The sequence below is a fragment of the Dioscorea cayenensis genome, chromosome 16 (assembly GCF_009730915.1).
Source record: "Dioscorea cayenensis subsp. rotundata cultivar TDr96_F1 chromosome 16, TDr96_F1_v2_PseudoChromosome.rev07_lg8_w22 25.fasta, whole genome shotgun sequence".
Lineage (NCBI taxonomy): Eukaryota > Viridiplantae > Streptophyta > Magnoliopsida > Dioscoreales > Dioscoreaceae > Dioscorea > Dioscorea cayenensis.
In genome coordinates, this window is record NC_052486.1 from 8,585,031 (window position 1) to 8,610,599 (window position 25,569).

At 33.8% G+C, this 25,569-nt stretch overlaps 1 pseudogene; it reads left to right on the forward strand.

Annotated features, from left to right (window-relative positions):
- The first annotated feature begins 3,058 nt into the window (after positions 1 to 3,058).
- Positions 3,059 to 9,303, forward strand: LOC120278492 (annotated as a pseudogene).
- Positions 9,304 to 25,569: the final 16,266 nt, after the last annotated feature.

Consider the following 25,569-nt stretch of genomic DNA (forward strand, 5'->3'; position numbering starts at 1 on the left):
TATGCCCTCATACCCCCTACAAAATACACTCATTTGTTATTGGCTGGAAATTAAGTTATAAATTTTATAAAAATATAGATTGATTTTTTTGTATTTTTTGTTTTTCTGTTTTCTAAAGATGCATATAGAAGAGAAGATAAATGATAGTTTGTTTTTCTTATAAAGTTTTTTAGTTTACTTTCGGTTGGATGGAGTACAAATAAATAAAAATTGATTTATTGGGCTATCTGTATAAGCAAATATTATTTTGCAGAGGTTATATTAATAAAATTTCAATTTTGTGTGGGTTTGCAAGGAGAAAATCCTTATATTTATGCTGTAATTTACCCATAGTCTATTCGTGTGTAATATGTGAATCATACACATACGTATGTATAATGGAAAAAAACACAGATTTTACATACCCTTTCAAAGAAAAAAAATGTCTTTTCAAATTCCAACATATTAAACTTTGAAAAAAAAAACATAAAAGACGAGTTTTTCTTTTTTTAAAAAATTGCATCTTATAAATACATTATATTGATGATATCACTAAATATCTGCTATTTTTCAGCTTCAAGATGACATTTATTCATCCGGCATTCGTTGTTTTATTTATTTAAAAAGATTCTGAATGACCATCAATTTTCTGGTTTTTCTTTTCTTAATCCTAACTCTCACGGCTAGGGATGGCAACGGGTCAGGTCGGGTGTTGGTTTTGCCATACTCGCACCTGAACCCGCTACCCCGTCCTCATACCTGATCCCGAATTCGACGGGTTTTCAAAATCTCAAACCACACCCGCACCCGACAGGTAATCAGCTATCCGTGAGGATACCCGTCCTCCGTCTTGACCCTTATTTAAAAATATTTAAAATAAAATTAAAATACCTAATAAAAATTAAAAATGTCAATAAAAAATCATAATTTTTTTTTGTTTGAATAAACACCATAGAGTAGGAATTGAAAATATATATTCAAAGCAATACAAAATAGACAAATTTAACACCATAGAGTAGGAATTTAAAAAACCCTAACAAAAAATTGAATATATATAATGGGTATATTTGTTAATTGAATTTCGGGTCGGGTTCGGGTTTGGGTTGTGGTCGGGCATTAGGATTCCCATATCCACACCCGCACCCACTTTACATTAGATGGGTTTTACCCGAATCCGACCCGAAACCCGGTCAAACCGGGTTTTCCCCATCAAACCTGGGTCGAGTCTGGTCAGGTTTGGGGATTATTGATATTTCTACTCATGGCTCGTTTGGGTTATGGAATAGGAATGAGAAGAGGAAACGAAAAGAAGTGAGAAATGTGAATGTGAATAGTAGGAAAAGGGATGATAATAAAAAACGTGTTTGGTTAGAAGGACTGGTAGATGGGAATAGAAAAAAAAAAAAGTGATATTATAAAAATTACATTTACGTCATTTTGTGTAAATAAGATCATTTTGTATAAGATAATGAATTATGTTTAATAATAAATATATAAGATTATTAAGTTTAAATTTAAATTTAAATTTAAACTTAATAAAACTAATTCATATATTTAATTATAATAATTAATAATGATAATAATTTAAAAATAATGATATTTAAATTATTTTATTATGTTAGTCAATATATAAATATGTTATTATAATTTAAATTATTATAATTAATTATTTAAAGTAATAATTTTTTATTAATATGTAATTAATTAAAAAAATAAAAAATTTCACTTATAAATTAATTTAAATATTATTATTTTTAATTATTATTTATTTTAATTATTATAATTAAATCTATTAATTAATTATATTAACTTTAAATATTAATTGAAATATAAAGAGGGGTAATATGGACATTACACTCCATCACCCTCTCATGATTCTCATTACCCAAAAATTAGGGTAATGGAAATACTTTTGATAGGATTGTTGGACTATTTTGTCAAAGAAATGAGATTCTCATGAACCCAGCCCAAACAAGGTGTTTATATAGAATTTTTAATTCCTAATTCTATTAGGAATTTTTCATTCTATTTCTAATTATAGTAAAATAATAATAATAAGAAAGAAGGGGTTATTAATTATCTTATTACAAATAGTAGTAAGTAAAAAATAAAAAAAATGATTAAAAGAAATATATATATATATATATATATATATATATATATTGATTTAAAAGAAAAAGAGAAAAAGGGGTTTGAAATTTAAATTTTTAAAAAAATTAATTTAAAATTAAAATAAAAAATTTGAATTGAAATTTTAAAAAACAAATTCTCCCAACATACGAGGAGTTGGAGGATATAGTGGAGCAAGAAAAAAATTGGGAGAAGACAGGGAGGGAAAAAAAGACAGAGAGTTTGGAGAAAGAAAAAAGTGAGAAAATAGAAAAGACGACGGAGATTCAATTTCCTTGACGAACGACAAGAGAGCCTACAGAAAACAACTGGGTTAATTCTGACAGCAAAAGAAAGGCACAACATCTGTTCTTTTTAAATGCTTCTCATATAAAAAAACATGAAAAATAGAAATAAAACAAACAAAATAATGAAAGGCCTTATTTTGCATGATGAACATGGCCAAGATCAACCATACATTCATATTCAGCGGTACCCACCTCTTTATGATTCTTTCATGTATCAAATACCATGCACGTACCATGCTACATGATAAAAGTTAGCATGCTTTTCTTTTTCTTCGTTCTCAACGTGCAAGCATGCTCTGCCTTTCATACATGATCTGAATGTTCTTTTGTATAAAAGGCATGGAACCCTTAGAAACCTGGTCCCATCTCCATCTCATTTTTACCCATAGTTCTCTTCTGAGTCTCTGTCGGTGAGCTCTGCCGACCTATACCAAGAATTGAAGAAGATGTTTTGACTAGGAGAGAAACCAAAAAAATGGAGAAATTAGATTTAAAAAAAAACGTAAACAAAAGAAGGAGAGCTGAACGGCGACGGAGAGGAAGAAGGTCACTCGTCGGCCAAAGAAAATAAAAAAAAAAAGGGGAATCATTGAAGCGCTCTCTCTCTCTCTCTCTCTCTCTCTCTCTCTCTCTCTCTCTTTCTCTTTCTCTCGCTTTCGGGAATGATGAACTCGCCGGCTTGCCATCTCTTCATCTTATGCTTAGAGTTTCGTTGTAGCTGTTATCATGCTAGTTCGGCGCCAACAAGCGCAGCGGCTCAAACTGATGTTAAGCTCTTCAATCGCTGGTCTTTTGATGATGTGAGGCCAGTGATATGTTATTGGATGATTACATGGCTGTTGTCCCAACTAAATATGCTGCCCTTTTGACTCATATTTGTTGGTACTGAGCCAGTACAGTGATTGCAGCATGGTGCGACATGATTATCAGCTCATCAAGGAGGAGTGTAGGATCTCTACACTCGGGCATGGATGCAGGATGTGCGTGGGATTCGCAGCATGGGATTGAAGATGGAGCTATGCACTGAAGTTCAGGAGAAGCAAAGGGTTTTGAAAATGGTTTTTGATTGGTTAACATATTAAATAGTATCTTGTTTAAGGTTACATCCCAATCAGAAGGAAGTTAGTGCTTTAATGTTGGCCAATGGGAAGTTTAGTAGTGTGTCACCTTTTTACTTTATCTTTTGACTATATAATGGATGAGATTCTCAATAATTTGGTATCATAGCTCAGGTGGTCAAGGTGAGTGATAGTCTGGTGAGTCTCACACAGCACTGTGTGCCTGTCTTCAAAGGTGAAGAGTACGGGAGATGGAGCTTGAGAATGAAGACTGTATTTCGGTCTCAAGAGCTCTGGGAGCTGGTAGAGAAGGGCATGGTTGAAGGTGAGGACAAAGTGAAGGCTAGAGAAAGCAAGAAGAGGGATGCTAAAGCAATGTGCCTCATCCAACAAGCGGTGGACGGTTTGATTCTCGATCGGATTGCTGAGGCTGAGACGGCACATGAAACTTGGGAGATCATTAAGAAGCTATACCAAGGATCTACTAAGATGGTCACAGTGAGGAAACAAGCCCTCAACCAAAGCTTTGAAACCCTACAAATCGAGGATGGGGAAAGTATTCAAAGTTATTGTGCTAGGGTTGTGGCTATAGTAAACCAAGTGAAAGGACTTGGAGAGAAGCTCACTAAGGCTGAGGTAATAGTAAAGGTGCTACAAAGCTTACCTCCAAAGTTTGACTATGTAGCTACTGTAATGGAGGAGTCTATAGATCTCTCTAAGCTCACTCTTGATGAGCTTACAGGGTCTCTACAAGCTCATGAGATCAGGGTGAATTGGTCTGCAGGGAAGGTGAGCGAGAAGGCACTAGTTGTGAAAGCTGAGAGCTCGGGGTCACAGACCAAGGAGAAGGGAAACTCTACGCCCTGTACTGGATGGAGTCCAACCAGAGGCCAAGGGAGGGGCTTTTCTCGAGGGAGGGGTAGAGGAAGATAGTATAGAGGTCAAGGGAGTGATTCCAAGGCTAATATTCAGTGTTTTCACTGTAAAAAATATGGACATGCAAAAGCTGAGTGTCGGGAGAGAGGGAAGTTCGTAGAGAAGGGAGCATCTCTGGAGGCGGAGGAACGGGAAGTCATGAACGTCTTCAAGGCCAGCATTGGTGAAGTCCCAACTTCAAACTCAGTTTGGCTAGTGGATTCAAGGTGTTCAAATCACATGACAAACCAAAGGAGCATGTTTACTAGCCTGGATGAGTCTCAAAAGGTCACTGTTCGTCTTGGTGATGATAAGGAGATGGAAGTGCTCGGAGTAGGCACGATTGCTGTCGGCATGAAGAATGTAGAAGCCAAGCAGCTTCAAGGAGTTCAGTTAGTCTCCGGGTTGGCTCACAATTTGCTCAGCGTCGGACAACTTCTCAACAAGGGTGTATTCAGTCCTATTCTGTGAGAACAAGTGCATCATCAAGGATGATCTTACAGGAGAATTAGTAGTTGTTATACCGAAGATGAATAACAACATGTTTCCAGTTGATCTTTCAAGAATTGAGGGATTGAACTTAGATGTGAACAAGGATACATTGTCTGAATTATGGCATCGAAGGTTCGGGCACATGAATTATAGAAGTTTGGAGAATCTTGCATGAGAAAAGGGAGTCCATGGACTGCCAAAGTTACATACAGTGTCTCAGTGTGAAGAGTGCGCTTCGTGCAAGCACGCAAGGGGATCATTCCCAATAACAACAAGAACCAAAAGAAGCACAAGTTGTTTACAATTGGTGCACATGGACATCTGTGGGCTGATGAGCACCTCTTCACTAAGAGGTAATAACTACATTCTTCTTCTTGTTGATGATTTCAACAGGAAGTATTGGAATTACTTCCTGAAGAGTAAGGGAGAGGTTTTTCAGTTACTTCAAAAAATTTCACTCAATGGTGGAAAAGGAGACAAGAAGGAAACTGAAGACATTAAGAAGCGACCATGGAGGAGAGTTCACCTCACATTCTTTCTAAAAGTAATGCGAAGAGCTCGGGATTAGGAGAGAGTTCTCAGCCCCCTACACACTGCAGCAAAACGGGTAGTGGAGCGCAAGAACAGAACCATTGTGGAGATGGCTTGATGTTTACTCAAAGATGGAGATTTGCCAACTAAAATCTGGGCAGAAGCTACTGCGACCTCAGTGTACTTGATCAATAAATCCCCCACTCATGCGTTGGAGGGCAAAATACCATACGAGTTGTGGCATGGAGAGAAGCCTAATGTGAGTCATCTCAGGGTGTTCAGTTACTTTTGCTTTGATTCCCTCACAGAAGCTCAGCAAGTTGGATGAGAAATCTTTGAAATGTATACTAGTGGGGTATTGTTTTGGTTCCAAGGCCTACAGGTTCTTCATTCCAGCGACCTCCAAGGTGTTTGAAAGTAGGGATGTAATCTTTCATGAGAATTCAAGATGGAAGTGGGAAGCAAATGGAGGTAGGCCAGTGGTTATAGTGGGTGAGCTGAATGCAAATGAAGATGCAGACAAGAACAATGTAGCTGATGAGGAAACAAGCAGGAGTGGAGATTCTTCAAGCACGAGTGATGCTGCTTGTAACTCAAGTTTATCAGAAGAGTCCAGTGATGGATCACCACCAAGAAAGACAAGGTCCCTAATTGAGGTATATAATTCATGTACCTATGCTTTTCATATTGGTGATCCACAGGTGTATCGGGATGCTGTGATACATAGAGAGTGGCAGGAGGCCATGGACACTGACATGGCGGCAATTTGAAGTAACAACACCTGGGAATTGACAGAATTACCATCCAGGAAGAAGGCTGTGGGTCTCAAATGGGTGTACATGACCAAGTTTGGGGCAGATGTGAAGATCCAAAAGCACAAGGTAAGGATAGTAGCTAAGGGATATGTTCAGCAATATAGCCTAGACTATGAAAAGGTTTTCTCACCTGTTGCCCGACTTGAGACGGTGAGGCTTATATTGGCAATTTCTGCTCAAGCTAGCCACTTGGTGTATTAATTTGATATTCGTTCTGCATTCCTCAATGGTGAAATCTCTGAGGAGGTGTATGTAGATCAACTTGAAGGCTATGAGATCAGTGGGAAGGAGCTTATGGTGTATCGACTGAAGAAAGCTCTCTATGGGCTTAAACAAGTGTCGAGATCTTGGTATAAGAAGATTGATACTCACTTCAAGCAACATGGTTATGAGATAAATGAGACCGAGCACACTCTATACCGAAAGGAAGATGGCGAAGGGAATTGTATACTGATCAGTCTATATGTAGATGACATGGTGTATATGAGTGGATCTCAAGTGCTGATTGAACAATTCAAGAAGGAGATGTTGAGTACATTCGACATGTCAAATTTGGGAGAGATTAAATTCTTTCTTAGGTTGGAGATTTACCAATCAAGTGAAGGGATTTTCATCTCGTAGAGGACATATATTGAAGATCTTCTAATAGAGATGAATATGAGACACTGTAAACATGCTGAGACTCCAATGGGAGTTAATGAGAAACTACCAATTGAGGTCTATGAAGAACTATTAGATGTTATAATATATAGAAGTCTCATTGGAAAACTTTTGTACATTGTGCATACAAGGCCCGACATCCGCTATGCTGTCAATTTTCTTTCGAGGTTCATGAACAAACCAGGCATTGAACATCTTAATGCAATCAAAAGGATTGTAAAGCATTTAGCTGGGATTGCTACATATAGGTTGTTCTACTCAAAAGAAAGTTGTGGTCACTTAGAAGGATTCACAGACAGTGATTGGGGTGGTTCTCTGAGTGACAGGAAGAGCACTTTAGGGATGGTATGTAGGATAGGTACATGCTCAGTTACCTGGTTCTCAAAGAAGTAGGATGTTGTAGCTCTCTTAATGATGGAAGCCGAATACATTGCAACTACTTCAGCTGCTTGCCAGTTGATATGGTTGAGAAGGATTCTTATTGACTATAGGAAGAAATGTGAAGAATCATTAGTTCTATGGTGTGATAATCAGTCCGCTATAGCTATTGTGAAGAATCCGGCCTATCATGGGAGAACTAAACATATAGACGTTTGAAATCATTTCATTCGAAGTCTAGTAATAGAAGGAGCATTAACAATTCGACACTGCAATACAGGAGATCAGTTGGCTGATGTATTCACCAAGCCCTTACCTGTAGAGAAGCACTTGAAGATGCAAGCTCAGCTGGGAGTGAGGATGCTTCAATAAAGAGAGGGTGTTGGTACTGAGCCAATACAGTGATTGCAGCATTTTGTGGCACGACCATCAGCTCATCATGGAGGAATGGAGGGTCTCTACGCTCGGGCATGGATGCAGGATGGGCGTGGGATTCGCAGTATAGGATTGAAGATGGAGATATTAGAGCTGTCAATTCGGGCTTGGCCCGCCAGGCCAGCCCGCCCCGCCAATAAAAATGGGCGGGTCGGGTTGAGCTTTTACAGGCCCGCCTAGAGGCAGGCCTAAATGGGCCAACCCGCACGGGCCGCGGGTTGAGGCGGGTCAGCCCGCGGCCTGTTTCTAATTTATATATAATATATTTTATATAATATATATATATATTGATATTGACATATTGTTAAGGATTTAAATTTTGTGATTGTAATGGATGTTTTTATTTTGTGATTTGTTAATTTTTTCTAAATTTTTGTTGATTGTAATGGATGAATGTTATAATTGTAATAGATGTTTTATCTTGTGGTTTTTGTTGTTGTTTTTTTTTTTAAATTTTGTTGATTGTAATTTTGTAATAGATGTTTTTATTTAGAGATTTTGTAATTATTGTTGATTTTGTTAGGCTTTGAATATTATAATGGATGTTTTCATTTTGTTAATTATTATATGTTTTAATTTTTAATTTAGTTTTTTTTATGAATTTATAATGAATGTTTCAATGTTTCATATATTACAACATTTATAAAAATAAAATAAATTAATTATTTTGATTTTTTGGCGGGCCGGCCCGCCCAACCCACAACCCAAAACGGGTCGGGTTGGGTTGGCATTTTGCCGGCCCGCCAAATGGTGGGTTTTGGCGGGCCGCGGGCCGTCCAGCCCCGCCGGCCCAGTTTTGACTGCTTTAGGAGCTATGCACTGAAGTTCAGGAGAAGCAAAGGGATTTGAAAATGGTTTTTGATTGGTTAACATATTAAATAGTACTTGTTTAAGGTTACACTCCAATCAGAAGGAAGTTAGTGTTTTAATGTTGGCCAATGGGAAGCTTAGTAGTGTGTTACCTTTTTACGTTTTCTTTTGACTATATAATGGAAGTAGTGGACTGAAAGGTGGTTGGTTGCCAAGCTAGAAAATCAAGTCTTTTGTCTTTTGAATTTACTTTGACTAACCTCTTCTCGTTTCCTTTGTTTTTCTACATCTCTTTTTCTCCAGCAGCCAAAGTTGTTACAAGCTCACCGGAGGCGAGATTCTCAACATATTACCTGGAGATACTTTGTTAAGAGTTTCAGAAAGGCTCAATGCCCTATTGCTGAGAGGCTTACAAATTCTCTGATGATGCATGGATGAAACAGTGGCAAGAAACTGATAAATGCTTGCATTGTTAAGCATGCGTTGGAGATTATTCACCTGCTAATTGATTTAAACCCAATACAAGTAATGGTGGATGCTATTATTAACAGCGCTCTTAAAGAAGATGCAACTAGGACTGGATCAGCTGGTGTTGTTAGACGGCAGGCTGTTGATTTATTTTCCTCTCGAGGAGGGTATATTAATCAATATATCTCCTTACAACTAGTACCAAGGAGAGTGCATTCAGAAAACATCTAGACTATTGCGGAATGCCTCGCATATGAACTAGTGAATGTTGCAAAAGGATTTTCTAACAATAATTGCATAAAGTTGAAGGATGAGATCGAACGTGTCGCTAAGGCTAATAGGTGAACCAATACCCTACAATAGGGACCTAGACTTGAGAAAGCCTCTTTAACATGCTTGAGGTTTTCCCTTGTTACTTTTAGCGCTCATAAAGAACCTAGTGAGTTTTGATATCTAATTGATTTTGAGGGAGTTGTTATTTATGAACCTTGCAAATTTTTTGGTTTGAGAGTCAAAAAAAGAAAAAAGAAAAAAAAAATGGAGGATGAGTTTATTGGTTTGAGGGCTATTTTTGTAATTTTTGTAGGACCACTTCTTAGAAATTTTATGAGCATTTCCTTGAAACCTATCTTGAGGTCTTTGACACTTTTGCGGGTAGAGAGAAAAATTTATAAAATTTCTCCAAAACCCACCTTGAGGTCTTAACACTCTTGGGGGTAGAGAGAAAAAAGTTATAAAACTTCTCCAAAACTCACCTTGAGGTTTTGACACTCTTGGGGGTAGAGAGAAATTTTTTTTAAATTTCTCCAAAACCCACCTTGAGGTCATTACACTTTTGGGGGTAGAGAGAAAAAATTTATAAAATTTCTCCAAAACCTACATTGAGGTCTTGACACTCTTAGGGGTAGAGAGAGAAAATTATAAAATTTCTCCAAAACCTACCTTGAGGTCTTAATACTCTTGGGGGTAGAGAAAAAAAATTATAAAATTTTTCCAAAACCCATTTTGATGCCTTGACACTCTTGGAGGTAGAGAGAAAATTCTATAAAATTTCTCCACACCCACCTTAAGGTCTTGATACTCTTGGGGGTAGAGAGAAAATTTCTATAATTTCTCCAAACCTACCTTGAGGTCTTGAAACTCTTGTGGGTTGAGAGAAAAATTTATAAAATTTCTCCAAACCCACCTTAAGGCCTTGACACTCTTGGGGGTAGAGAGGAAAATTTATAAAATTTCTCCAAAACCCACCTTGAGGACTCGACACTCTTGGGTGTAGAGAGAAAAAATTATAAAATTTCTCCAAAACTCACCTTGAGGTTTTGACACTCTTGGGGATAGAGACAAAATTTATATAATTTCTTCAAACCTACCTTGAGGTCTTGACACTCTTGGGGGTAGAGATAAAAAAGTTTTTTGAACTTACTTTGAGGTCTTTTGACACTCATTAGAGTGAAGGAAGAGTAAATAAAAAATTATGAAAATTTCTCTTTGAACTCACTTTGAGGTCGTTTGGCACTCATTAAAGTGAAAGGAAGAGTAAATAAAAACAAAATATCATGAAAATCTCTCTTTGAGCTCATTTTGAGGTCTTTTGACACTCATTGGAGTGAAAGGAAGAGTAAATAAAAAAAATTATGAAAATCTATCTTTGAATTCACCTTGAGGTCGTTTGACACTCATTAGAGTGAAGAGAAGAATAAATATACAAATTTATGAAAATCTCTCTTTGAACTCACTTTGAGGTCTTTTGACACTCATTGGAGTGAAAGAAAAGTAAATAAAAAATTTATAAAAATTTCTCTTTGAACTCACTTTGAGGTATCTTGACACTCATTAGAGTCAAAATGAAAAAAAGTGTTAATAAAAATTTTCTTGAAACCCATTATGAGGTCTCATTGGCATGGATGAATTGGAGAGCTCAGTCGATAACTTAGTTAATAAAACCAAGTTCATAATTATAGTTCGAGATCCATTCTAAAAGCAAGTCAAAATTGTCAAGTTAACGACCAAATCATGTCGAAGGCCACAACTTGAAGATTTGATGGTCAAGGCTCAAAAGCATTGAAGAGTCAAGACCTAAATATATCATATAAATGACGAATGCAACTTTGAAGTCTTAAGACACAAAGAAGTCAAAGACATAAGGAGTTTCACAAGTCAGAGAATTGAAGATTTTACAAGCACAAAGCGCCAAAGTCTTCCGTGATAAAAGAAACAAAGATGACCAAGTAGGCAGCTCATAAATGTAGAGTGGCTGCAGCTTGAGAGTTATGTGATGTGTCAAGATATAACACCCACATAAAAGAAATTGAAGAAGGCCACAGTCACTGAGCTAAAGGGTCTTCCAATATGATCTTAGCTAAGGAGTCAAGAGCACTAACCAAGTCATGCACAAACAAAAAAAATAGAAAAAAAAGAAAGGAGTTTGAAGAGCATGATAAAAAATAGTTCTCTTAATACTTATGTATTCTATCTTATGATTATGAACTTATATGCTCTTTGAAATTAATAAAAAAAATAATTTTATATTTGCTCAGTCATTTCTCATTCACACTTATTTTTTAATCGGAGGTTCTCATGACATTGTTTGGGTAATTAATATTAGGAGCTTGCCCCTAATAAAAATCATGAACCTGCAATCATCTAAAATATGAAAATAATTAAAATTTGATTTGTGATCCATGATTTTTTAACCGGTCAATCTTAATTAAAAGGCTGATGGTTAAATGGGAATCATTATCCCCATCCAAACGGGCTCTCATTGGCAATGGCGTCGTCGTCCTTTATGCTCTCAAGCTTATCCAGCCACTGATCTCGCCGCCAAGCCGTTGCTTTCCTTTTTTTTTAAACCCTAACCCAAGCTCTCAAAGGCAACGGTGGCTTAACTTTCAAGCTTATCCAGTCAATTGATCCCACTGCCCGCCGCCAAGCCACCCGTGAGGTCAAGATATGACTACTCCGATCGGTCTTCGGATAAGAAGAGGTCCAGGGACTCATCCTCTATCGGTGTTTTTAATTTGATTTTCGGTTTTTTTTCCATTAATTTTTGATTGGTTTTTTTATAGATTGGAAAGAATCAAAGGGTTTTTGTGTTGATTAGTGCGCTCACACCACACCACCGTCTGTTGGAGATAATGAGTAAGATCAAAGCCGGAGGTGCATGGTGTTTTCCATTTGAATTTCTGTTTATTTCCCTTGATTTTTGTTGGTTTTTTTTGTTGTGGATTGGAAAGAAAAAAAGGAATTTTTTTTTGTTTCATCTCTGTATTTTTGTTTGTTGTAATTGAATTATGGTAATTGATTATCTTTGTATATTTTAGATGTGATGAAGTTGGGGCATGATTTATTTTGTTTGATAAAAAAATAGATTTTATTATATCTTGGTGTTATTATTATTATTTTATATTTTAAGACTCATGTATGTTTAATTATTTTATAATCACAATAAAGTTATATGTATCCAAACCAACTAAATAATTTCACATTTAATTCAGATTTTTTTTTTATTTTATTTTCCTACGAAATTAGCTCATTATTATACTCTCCGAATAATGATATTCTTTGTTGATATAATTAGTTAAATATTTTTTAATAAAATATTAACCAATACTAATCTCTTCTTTTAAAAGAAATTTACAAAATTGTTTTTTTTTTGAAAAAGAATTTACAAAATTGTTAATTAAAAAGTTTTGTTTTTTGAAATTTTCTTTTATAAAAAAATGATTTTGTTTGATAAAAAAATAGATTTTTTTATATCTTGGTTTATTTATTTATTTATTTTAATTTTATGACTCATGTATGTATGTTTTAATGATTATAATCGTCATAAAATTATATGGATCCAAGAAAAAACTATTCTTTATATCCCTACAAAATTAGATAATTGTTATACTCTCCCAATATTTATTAGTGATATAGCTAGTTAAATATATTTTAATAAAATATTAACTAATAATAATCTCTTCTTTTAAAAGAAATTTACAAAATTGGAAATTAAAAAATTTTGCTTTTTCAAATTTTGACCTTTATAAAAAATAAGGCGAGGAATGCTCTGGGGGACTTCTCACAAGTCAATTATGTCACGTTGCCCTTATCAACTCGTGTAAGGTAGTGCAGGTCCCCACTTTGAATAAGTATACACCATTCGATATGTTGCTATAGTTGTTTTACATGTGTGAGCAAAAAGAAAATTATTAAAGATTTGATGTGATGCCTAATCCAGGTGAAAAAGCCCGTTCTTTCCAATTCCAATTTATTTTATAGATACTGTCAGCTTTACCAACACCATTATCAAACAATTTGGATTTGAGGGACCCCTTTTCTTTGGCTTTCTTTTACCTACACCACACATATTGTTGGAATTTTGAGGAAAAAAAGAATAACAAAATAATAAAAACATAGAGTCTTTTAAGAATAAATTTATTGTAGACTTTACATTTAAAAATAATAGACAATACACCGAATTCATAATATCTAAACTAAAAACAAAAAAAATCCAAAGAACTACAACAAAATTTAAGATATTAACTAAGAACTTTGAATTATTCTTTAACACATATGACCATATAGCCTCTACAACCTACAACATCAAAGGATGGTGGAACAATGCATTGTAACATAACAAAATGTTTGTTGTTTATTTAAATTCAAGAGTTTTCTAGCAAAACCAAGACTTTGTCTTTCTTTGATCCTAAGTTTGAATTTTTTAGAATAAAAAAAATAAATTAAAGAAGACGTCTAGAACAAGAAGGAGAGCATGCCAACCCAAAAAAACAAAAATTAAAAAAATAAATAGAAGTAAGGTGGCAAGTTTTTCTTACCCTAGGAAAAAATAGAAAAATAAACTTATAAGGGGACGTTTGGTTATAAAGAGTAGATTGTGAGTGAGGGCCCGAGGGATTTCCAATGCCACACAATTGAGGGGATTGTGGGGGGATTGGGCAATCTTGGATATGAAATGACTAATGCGCCCTTACACACACACACATATATATATCATATTTCGCAAGGTATTTTTTAATTGTTTTGATTTTTTTATTACATTGTTGTTCTTGTGCTAAAGAAAAAATTATTATGATTAACTTTTTTTATTGGAACTATCCTTAATTTGATTTGTAATTAATACCACTAATTAATAGCTAATTAATGATATTAATACTTAAATCCAAAATCTAGAACAAAAGTGTAGGATTATAAAGTTAAATATTTATTTTTGATAATTAATTAGTTACATTTTTCAATGTTTTAAAAAAAATATAATTAAAACTAACTCATTATTATATATACAATAGTATTTATTTGAATAAGGACCATAAGTGTGATTTTATCATATTTAATTTACTTTTTTCATTCCCAATAAATTACACTTATCAACCAAACATATTCTTCATTCTCACTTCTACTCCCGTTTTTGTCACTCATATTATACTCTTGACAACCAACCGTCCCCCTAAGGCTTTGTTTGGTTGGGGGGAGGGAGGAGGGGGTGAGGGGTGTCGGGGGTGTGGGTGTTGTTTGGTTGAGGGAGTGAAGGGGGTGAGAGAGGGGTGAGGAGGGTGAGGCACCCCTCCTCACCCCCTCATAATCCACTCCCCCAAATTGGGGTCTTTTGGTGGAGTGGATGTTTATTGTTTTTTTATTTTTAAATAAGGCAAAAATACCATTAATGCCCTTCATCTATATGTAGAATTCCTATTGTATCCTAGTGATTGTTTGTTTGGGATTGTGAATATGTTTATCATGAGCATAATTTTTTTGTTAAATATGAAAAATAGGGTATGATTTCCAAGTATGTTTTTCACCATTTTTTAAGTTTATGAAAAAAATATGACAAAAAAATAGGGTATGTTTGAATGATCATTGGGTGTTCACATTTTAACCAATATTTGTCAATTATAATCAAGATGTTATGACTCCTCATAATTTTTTTTTCGAATAAATATTTTTCCCTAATTATTGTGTGTGTTTTATAATGTTTATCATATATTATATATTGTGTTATTATTATTATTCTACAATTGATTATTATATATATTATTCTACAATTGATTATTATATATATTATTACCTATTTTATTGTACAAGGGCAAAATAGTCAAGTACACATTACACTCTTTCTCTCTCCTCCCCACTCCTCTTTTTAACTAAATAAAAATAAACTACTCCTCCACACCCTCCATGAACCAAACACAATATTTTTCTCAGCCCTCCATACTCCTCCCTCACTCCCCTCACCCCCTCCTCCCACCTCCCTCCCGAACCAAAGCAGGGGTAAATCTTCAAATAATAGGTATCCTTTTTCAACACGGGATTTTGAGCTAACGAAAAGTTAAGTGAATCATTAGATATGCGGCCTACTATTTAAAGATACTATGGATTTTTTGGTTGGGAAAATCCACTAAACTAGAGTGCATAGATGAAAATGATAGCTAAGAAACGTTTAGATGCAAATGAGAATGAGAATGCTGATGATACTTTTTTATAGTTGTATGAGTGATATTTACTGTGTTTCTTATTATGGACTTAATTGTTAAGTTTTTTTGGGAGTCATTATCCTAAATATACATAATTTAATATGATCTATTTGCAACTTGTGCTATATTTTTTATGTTATAGATTTATGACGTTCTTTTTAATATAAAATGTAAAAAACGCACTTGTATCATGGCGGTTTTATTCAAATGTATTACGTATCATAATTTTGGGCACATGTTGGTGAATCTCAAAAACTCTTAATAACATGGGAATTTCAATCTTAAAAATTTGAAATTCCACCCGTTTAAATGAAAATTTGAGAAAGTTGGACTGAAAAAAAAAATCATTCATGATTTTAGAGGGTAAATTGTGAGTTCAAATCTTAAAAAAAAAAACCCCTCATGTGAGTGATAAATCTCAGAGATTGATAGCAGTTAATGTATATAATTAAAACAGTTTATTTAAATAGTTTGATTGATAAGCGTAGCTCATGGTTATGAATATGTCAAATATCCTATGTATCATATTAATTTGAAAAAAAAAATCTTAACTATGATCACAGCTTAACATCTTTATCAGTTTTAAACTCAAGTTATCTAAATTAACGATAAAATTAATTTTAAAACTCCGCGTGTTTCAATTGACGATAGAATTAAATTTAAAACTCCATGTAATTAAATTAAGGATTTTTAATAGCATTTTCTTGCAAAAATTAAAAATTGCTTGCAGGTCCATGTGAAAATAATATTTGTTAATGTGCCTCCGTAATTTTTTTTTATTTGTTTAATTATATAACACTTCAAATCAAAAGTAGACTAAAAAGTCTTTAAAAAATAAACTATTGTCTAGTATCTTCTATTTGTTTATTTTCAGGAATAAAAATAATTTGTATTACCTTAAAATTTATAATTTAATTTTGAATTACACAGAGATAAAAGGGATATAAGCAAATAAAAATGTTTTGAGGATATGTTTAAGTATGTATCATTTTTATAAAAATATATTATCAATTATCTAATTTTAGAGGTTTATGTGTGCAGTTTACAAAGTCTAGGTATTTAACTCTTGAATCGCTGAAACCCAAACGGATAAATATCATAGGCATCACTGTAGAACATGTGAAAACTGAAACGCGAAATTTAAAAACTAAGAGGTGTTTTGGCATCGTTTCTTTTCATTTTTTTATTTTTTTTGTTTTGTTTTTTGTTTTTATTTTTTTGTTTTTATTTTTAAATTTTTTTGAAAACAAAAACATGTTTAAATACACTAACCGTTATGTATTTTAAAAAATAAGAACAAAAATATGTTTGGTTACAAAGTAATTACATTATTATGATGCTTTTTTTATCATTTTTTTCAAATTCATATTTTTTAAATTTTTTCTATAAACTTTTTTTTTATATTAGTTTAGTTGATTGTATTATTAAATAAAATTAATGACATAGAATGGTGTTGCATGGGTAAAATAATATCTCATAAAAATTGTACCATTTGAAACTGAAAAATATTTTGGGGTTTGCCTTAAAAAATTTAATATATTTATATATATTATATGTTTTTCCTAGTTTATAAAAATTAAGGGTAAAACAATAATTTTTATAAATACCTTATACAAATATAATTTTTATACTATATAAACTAATTTGTAAAATATCAAGTCAAAATAATAAATTTTTATAAATATTTTTCTTAAAAATATATATATTTTTTAAAATTATTAGTATTAATTTGTAAAAAAAATTGATATTTTTTAAAAATAAAAGGAATAAAAAATTATACGGGAAGAGAGAGAGAGAGAAATAAAAGGAATAAAAAATTAAAAGGGAAGAGAGAGAGAGAGAGAGAGAGAGAGAGAGAGAGAAGAGGAAGGGTTTCATAGTGGAAGGAAGAGTTTTGAAAATGTTTCGAAAAAAAGTTGAAAACATAAAAATCTTGTTTTTTGTTTTTTTGGAAACATGAGTATTGTTGCCAAAATTTTTGAAAACAAAAACAAGATGCCAAACATGTTTTCTTAGTTTTGTTTTTAAAATATGAAATTGAAAACAAAATACATAAATTGGCAACAATGCTAAACAACCCCTAAATATTCCTTCCATTTCATATTAATTGTCACATTTGAGCTTTGCACAAATAATAAAACACTTTTACCTCATTTGAGTTATTTACTCTTATTAATGCAAGCACCTCTCTTTAAAAGAGAAAAAGGATAAAACTATAAAAAAAAATATATTTAATAATTATACAATTCTTAGGGCATGTTTGGTGAACATGATAGGATAAGAGCGGATTAGATATAAGGATTGGATATGAGTAGGAAAGGATATGAGTATGATAAGCTGATATCCTATATTGTGCTTGATGCATACCAAAGAAGCCATCAAAAAACATTTTGCTATCATAATTTACAAAGTGGAGCAACATGATATGATATGAATTGTATGCAACTAGATAATATTGCCCTTCATAATGCAATTATGTATTCTTTAGAAAGATTCAGATGAAAAATATGTTCAAGTAGGAGATCAATGGAAAAAGTGTAACATCCCCAAAATTAAAAACCCTAACTAAATGCACAATTAAAAATTTTGCTATTGTCCATATTTATATTAAAGAAAGTAATTATTAAGTAAAGAAATTTTAAATAGTCAATTAGTAAATGTTAAGGGTCAATATGAAAAAAAATGGGATAATATAGAATTAAAGGGCCCATTTGGTGGACATGATAGGATATTGGTGGATAGGATATGAAGAATGAATAGGGGTAGGAAAAGATATATACATGATAAGCTCATATTCTATACTATGTTTGATGCGCAATATATAAACTATTGGATAGTATTTTGTTATCCTATTTTATGTTTGAAATGGATCAAATAATGACATGATATGATATGAATTATATATAAATAGATAAAATTATCCTTTATAATAACCCAAAATTCGTAGATGTAGAAAAATAAATAGATTACATCATAATCAATTAGAAAAAAAAGAAAAATCATCCCACTAGGAAAACTGAAGATAAGTAATGATTAAAAAAGAGATCTAGATGAAAAATAACATGTTCAATTATGAGATCAACGGAGAAATATTTAACCGCTTCAAATGTGAGAACCCTTACTTGAAATTGTGGAAATAGTGTTATATAATTTATGGCAAGCTTCTTTTCCCAAGCCTCATATTCAAAGATCAAAAGAAGGGATACAATAAAACCCTAGATGAGTGAGGAAGACCAGATAAAAGGGCACAAAAGTAAATTCAATTTTTTATCTTATCCTAACCATTTTTATTCTGACTTTTCCCATAGGATTAGTTATCATGTGGTATGTTGGATAAAGTCGGTTAATAGGATAAAACTATCATATCCTACTGGCTTATCATACAAAAGATAATAACAAAATATGATAGTATATCCTATCTAATCATCCTTTTCCTTTCCACCAAATGGGCCCAAAGTAAATTCTAGTGATCAATGTGAATAAACAAATATATATATATATATATATATATATATATATATATATATTCTTAATCCTAACCTATTCTTTATTTTCCACACAAAACCGTCAATTTTCACCACCTAAAGGGTTAAATTTATTGACCTTCAATATCGGTTGTACTATGATAAGAATATCATAACTCTGTTTGCAACAAAAAAAAATAAAAAAAATGATCGGAAGAAAATAATGGGAATATGTGATAGAAAGAAATTGGATTGAAATTGAAATTTGAAATATGAGATAATTAAAAAAGGTAGATGATTAGTGGTCACTGACACACCCCTTGCTTCTGTGTACAGCAAGTGCATGGGTCATTGAACTAATAAAATACCCCGGTAAGTGGGTAGTCGAATCCACAGGGAATAGTTATTCGGAAACAAGAAGTATTGTTGTTTAGCTAGAGTGAAAACCAATTTGTGATTTGATTTAAGATATTAATGCAAAGAAAAGTAAAAAGAAAAGAGAACAAGCAAGAGTAATCGGAGAGGACATTCAATGGTAAAATAGGGTACCCGGACAATGCTCACCCTAGGATTATTGTCCAAGTGCACGACTAATATTATGCCTCCTAATTGAAGTTTAATGAGTCATGAAAATCCAAAGTCACACGGTCCCAAACCTAAGGTTAACTGTAACTAGCCCGCTACACTATGTCCCGGTGGAAAGGGATACTTTCAATACCTCACACTGTGAGGGACTGCTTTAGGTTCTAGGGACTCCAAGTGATAAACCCTATTACCTAATTTAGATCTAACCCTTTGGTCCGGGTGAAAGACCCCAAATCACGATTAAGCCCCAGCACTAAGGATTATTCAACACTTCACTTTGTTGCTCGTGCAACTAAGCCCTAGTGGAGTTTGTCTCTTAGCACTTCACTCTATCATGATTGCGAAGAGTTCATGGAATGTGGAGGTAGGATAAATCACGTCATAGGAGAAAGGGGGCGTCCCGCTATCTCTAGAATCATCCTCTCAACCCTCTTCAATCTTGCTAAGTCTAATCCTAATGAAGTGTCACTCATTTAAAAGGATTACCTAAATAAATTCTCAACCCTAGTGTCACTCTAAGGAAAAATCAAATCAATAAACACACAAGATTGAAACTCAATTAAAACATCAATTAAAGGAAACATAATAGAAGTCAGTGAAACAAAATCACCCTAGGGTTTACAAGTCCAAGCACCAACTAGGGGTTTAGCTCTCCATAGAGCAATACAGAATCCAAGATAAAATCAAAAATAAGTGCAAACAATCCATAGAGATAGCCCCTTGTCGTCCGTGTCGATGAACTTCAAGAGCAGCCTCATCTTCTCCAAAGACTCCTTCGTCAAGCCTAGGACACACCCCTCCGAATCAAAGCTGTTGGAAGCTCCCCAACAACTCTCCTCCGAAGAAAATCGATGTCGAATGCCGTTGGAACACTTAAAAATCCCAGCAAATACCTCTCCAAACCCTAGCTGTGCTCTCCCCAAAATATAGGCAAAAGATAGGAAGAAGATCCCCAAAACAAACTTACAAAGCGGTATTTAAAGGGCTGAAATCGGGCATTCACATGGGGGTGTAGATTTCTAGGCTTCTCATTTCCTGCACACTGTAAACAGTAATTGCTACAATGATTTGCTACAGTACTTGTGCTATAGTACTCCCTAACTTCAATTTCTTCATCGAGGCCGCATGATTAGCCACACATCCATGCGGTAAATCATGTTGCATCTTCACTTTCGAACACATTGATGAAGCTCTCGTCAATGTTACACAAGTCGGAAGATATGAGTGTGTCTGCCTTTGTGCCCCTCTAATTTGTGTATTCATTTGAACATTTTGGAGGTTGGCACACACCCACATGTCTATGAGCACAACTTGTGCCTTGATCCTTCTTCGGTCCAAGAGTTTCCTCAACAATTGTGTCCATGATATATTTTTGCTTTCTTTCTTCCAAACTTGTCTCCACAACCCTAAATGCACAAAAAAATACACACACGAATGAGACAATAAATCTGATAAAAGTGATGCTCAATATAAGAAAAGTATACTTACTAATACTTATATAGAAGCACTTATTAGTCACCTAGTTGAGTATGTCATTTGGGCTAGAGATTGACGTTGTATGTTGTGATCTTTCTTGCACCTATCCATATATATAGGTGATGATAGGGTGCTAACACCTATCAATACTGTGTTACCTTGCCTCTTACTCTTCTTCCAGCTTCTCTTTTTGGTAGTTATGAGGGTAGAGGTTTTCATGTCATTTCTTGGGTTATTTGGGGCCATTTGAGTAATTATCACCCAAGCTTACTCACCTTTGTTTTTTTCTTGAATGTAAAAAGGCCATTGTTGTCTTTTGTCAAATTCTTATTCATTCTAGTCCATGTTTGAAAAGGGTAACTCAGTCATTCATTGAATTCCATGGCATTTTGGTTGATATGTTAAACTCATTATGCAAAAAAGGTAATTTTTCTTTAATTCCTTATCCTTCTCTTGAAATTCAACTTTTCCTTGGAGGCTAAGCGTCCTAATTCTTCACTTCTTCACTTCTTCACTCTAATGGGCAACCATCTCCTCATATTTGTCCAAATTTGTTTGGTTCGAATTTGGAATGCAAGTTTCCATTCTTTTGATTAAATTTGTTAAGGTATGTATCTTCTTTTGTTTAAATGTGTTTTTTTTAGTTCTTAAAATGGTTCTTTAACCCTCATTCCATTCCTTGGAAGCTTATTTTCAAAGCCTTTGTAATAATTTGGTTATTTGAAGCTTATTTGAGTTGTTAATCCTTGTATTTCATCATTGCCCCTATGGTATTGAGTATCCCTTTGAATTCCTTTGTATTCTTGCTTTTTTAGAAAATTTATGTGATGTTTTGATGGGGAAAGTAAGGGTGTCTAAGAGCTCAAAATGATGTCCAAGTTTTGTTAATTGTTGTCTCGTTTAGTTGGTCATTGTATAGTTGTAAAAACTTGGTATAATTACATTACATTGATGATGAGTGCGGTCCCTAGTACTGTAGCAACAAAATTTTTTACTGTAGCACCGACAGTCGGCATCTTTTCTTTTGATGTTCTTGAAATTGGATCTTCACCCTCATTGCATGATCTTCTCTTTAGTATATTAACATGCCAAAATTCCATACCTACGACTTCGAATTGCCTTGATTTCTCATTTCTAGAACTCTATTTATTTTTGTCGTATTCTTCTCATGCTTTTCGTACTTTTGGTTATCATATTAATTAGATGGGGAGCCCTCGAGCAAGGGCAATGCCGTGGAGGAAGCTTAACTACCTTTTGCTCTTCATTTTTGTGAGTGAACTTGGGTATTAATGCACATCGTTCTTTTAGGATTTAAATGGTAACCATGTTTTCATAAAAGTACACATATCTATTTTGTATCATGTACTACTTGGCTCTGAATAAGCCATAGTTGGCTAGGAATATGACTCCTTTTGAAGTTAAGATATATATAAGTTATTTCTCCTAACTCGATTTCAGCCCCATTTCATGTATTTTAGACCTATGTTGACATATTTGCCAATCTTGGCAAGTTTTAGACCATTCACTTAGTATATATATCTTTATATATATATAATATACATCCATATCATTGGGATTTGTGGCTTCTCTATCAAATGTAGAATAGTATCCTTATGATATAAGCTTTTTATGGTTCCTCCAAGGAGGTTGTGAGATTTAAATTCTCGAAATGTTTGGATACTTACTGGATTTTGTGATGGTATACTATTCCAATATATGAAATCTATGGTATATCAGTGATAACATTGAAATATATAATAGAAAACGTTATGTTGTATATGTGAAAGTTTATGCTCTATGGTTGAGATATCGATGATTTATGATCTTTTCCATGTGTCATGATTATGACATTCTATGTGTGATTTACTACAGTGGAGGTTCCCATGGCTGGCCTGTAGAGGTAGCATGGTTGACCATGGTATTAAACATATCAAGAGACACATAGAGAGCCTGAATAGGACCAAATCTGACTAAGACCTTCGGAGTCACCACACGAAGCTCTCAGAGGCCATTGCTAATGAGGGCTACCTAGTTTTATTATAAACAATAAAATAACCATGGCGGGTTCAGAACAATAGTTGTGATGACAAATAGAGGGAATACTCTTTGTGGCTAGCCTGAAAGTTTTCATGAGTTTTACACTATGATCATATAAATCTACAGTTTACATGTGAATTATGTGGGGATATGTTTTTATAAATTGAAATGTTCTTTTTGGTTGCATATTTGTCCTTGTTAAACTTTGTGCCTTGTTAAACTTTGTGCCTTGTTCACTCAATGAGTAATCATATTACTCATCACTCTATTTTTTTTGTGTTTTCCCTCAAGTTTAGTGTATGCTGTGGATCTTTTGTTGTACAGCTCTTCTAGTATTTTGTTGTATAGGTCTATGGATTGTATCTTGTATATGTGAGACTCATTGTATAGACTAGATCAGTTGGTTTGTATTTGATTAGTTAAAATTATGAGTAGAATGCATGTTTATATCTTTGTTCCTAAGTTGAAAGTGAATTTTTTGGGTTATGCTTTCATTAGCTGTAAATCCAGGTTTGCTCAAGCCTTGCGGTGACTCAGGTGTAGGTGACAGTTGCCCCTTCCTAAGTTATTGTGGCGGTTACTATGTGTTTGATTGTGGGTTGGGCGTGACACATATAGGCGACGATAGTGTGTCAAAGTACTGTGTCCATACATATAAGTGACGATAGCAGTACCTATGATTGATGTGATTAGGATGCGTGCCCATACATATCTTCTCTCCCTCAATGTTTTTAACAAACATTAGGTTAGTTCCTCAACAAAGGCAGCTTAAATTTTATGTTTCTTAATTTTTATTATGAAAACTTGACAAAAATCTAATACAGTGTGCCAAAAAATGCTACCTTCTACAAGCACACCAAAATAATTACTCATTTTTCTTTCAAAATCAGAAAGAAGGTTTACTTAACTAGTTCACCATACTAGAAAAATTTGAATTTTATTGCACATTAAACTTTATTGTCATGAAAATTTTAGTAATAAGTTTCGATCACAAGTATGACTCCATCATGAGTCTTAGCTGATGGATTAATTTTGTAAACACTACATTTGATTAGTTCTTAGTCAGTTACATGCAGAATCAATCACATTACATTATCTTTATTATTAAATAAATCCTTTTTCAAACCATACTTATTTCACAACAAAACATGCATGCTGATTTGGAATATTAACACTATCTTCACTACGCAATTCCGAATGACTACAAATTCTTCAAATCCAAAGAAGGGTTGATTCACACATCTCCCTTTAATTACATACACATTTACTCCAACTTTTTTCAGATAGTTCTTCGATGTTTACATATCCATTATCGAATTCTAAACATTAAATGGCTGAAGAAGAATTATGAGAACTATTACTTCACAAACAAGAGATTTAATGCACCCATACTATGTTAACTATTTCCATCAAATAAAAAAAAGTTGACGACTTCCATCAAATGATAACTTAACTTTAAAGCTACAATGGAATAAAAACCCAACATGCATGTCCATCTTGTTACATGACCAAACAAAATAAAATCAATAATTAATAATTCAAAGTTCTATAGGGTGAAAATAGTTCAAATTACCTTCTACACAATCAAGGTGACAGTCATTTTTTTCAAAGTAAATAATAAATATGGTGATAAGTACTGTCAGATAGTGGAAAAGGCTAAATTTTATTAAGAATGATTAAAGAGGAACATAGGAATTGAGAATATATATAAAGTCAGCATATATGTATGTATAAAGTGAGAGAATGAACATAGATGAGCAACTTTATTTTTTCATTATATAAAAAGAGCAATGTGGGAAACATGCATAGGGCCTCCAGTGAAGGAAGTTTACATGAAGAAGTGACTTATCTTGCTTGTCTAAATAGTTTCTAAAGGCATGAATTCAAATAGGGACACAATTGAGGAACCATCATATTACTAACTCTTTTGATCCTCATTTCAAGAAAATTACTATGTTTATATACACTTGTGTGTGTGTGTGTGTGTGTGTGTGTGTATGTGTGATAAGTGCTTGTGCGATAAGAATACGAAGTGTTCCTTCCTTGTGTTGAGTATTACTTTTCTCGGGTTTTAACGCTAATACGGGTGTATTTATGTTACTTTCATATAGGTAGGGTTGTGAGGCCGATTATGAGAGAAAGAAGCCAATGTGGGTCGTAATGCACTAATTTGGAGGAAATCTTGCTAAGGTTCAAACGCGAAGACATAGGTCGGGTTCCAGATGCAAGAATGTGTGCCAACCTCCTCGTACTCGAGTTAGCACAACTATTTGGAGGGGTACAAGGGCAGTCACATTCAAGCATTCTGACTTGTACATATAGAACAAGATCTCCACCAACATGTCCGTTATTAAAGAAGCAAGGCGATCCACGACGTAAATGTGTACCCGTTTGCGTTACCTCGATAAAAGTATGGATTCGGGAGTATTTCAGGCCGGTACTGTAGTAGAGTATTATAGAAAACACTGTAGCAAAAATACTACAGTAGTACTATTTACAACCGGCCGAGAAAACAGGAAAACAGAGAATCCACACGAGGGTGTGGAAATTCCACACGCCCGTGTGAAAAATCCACA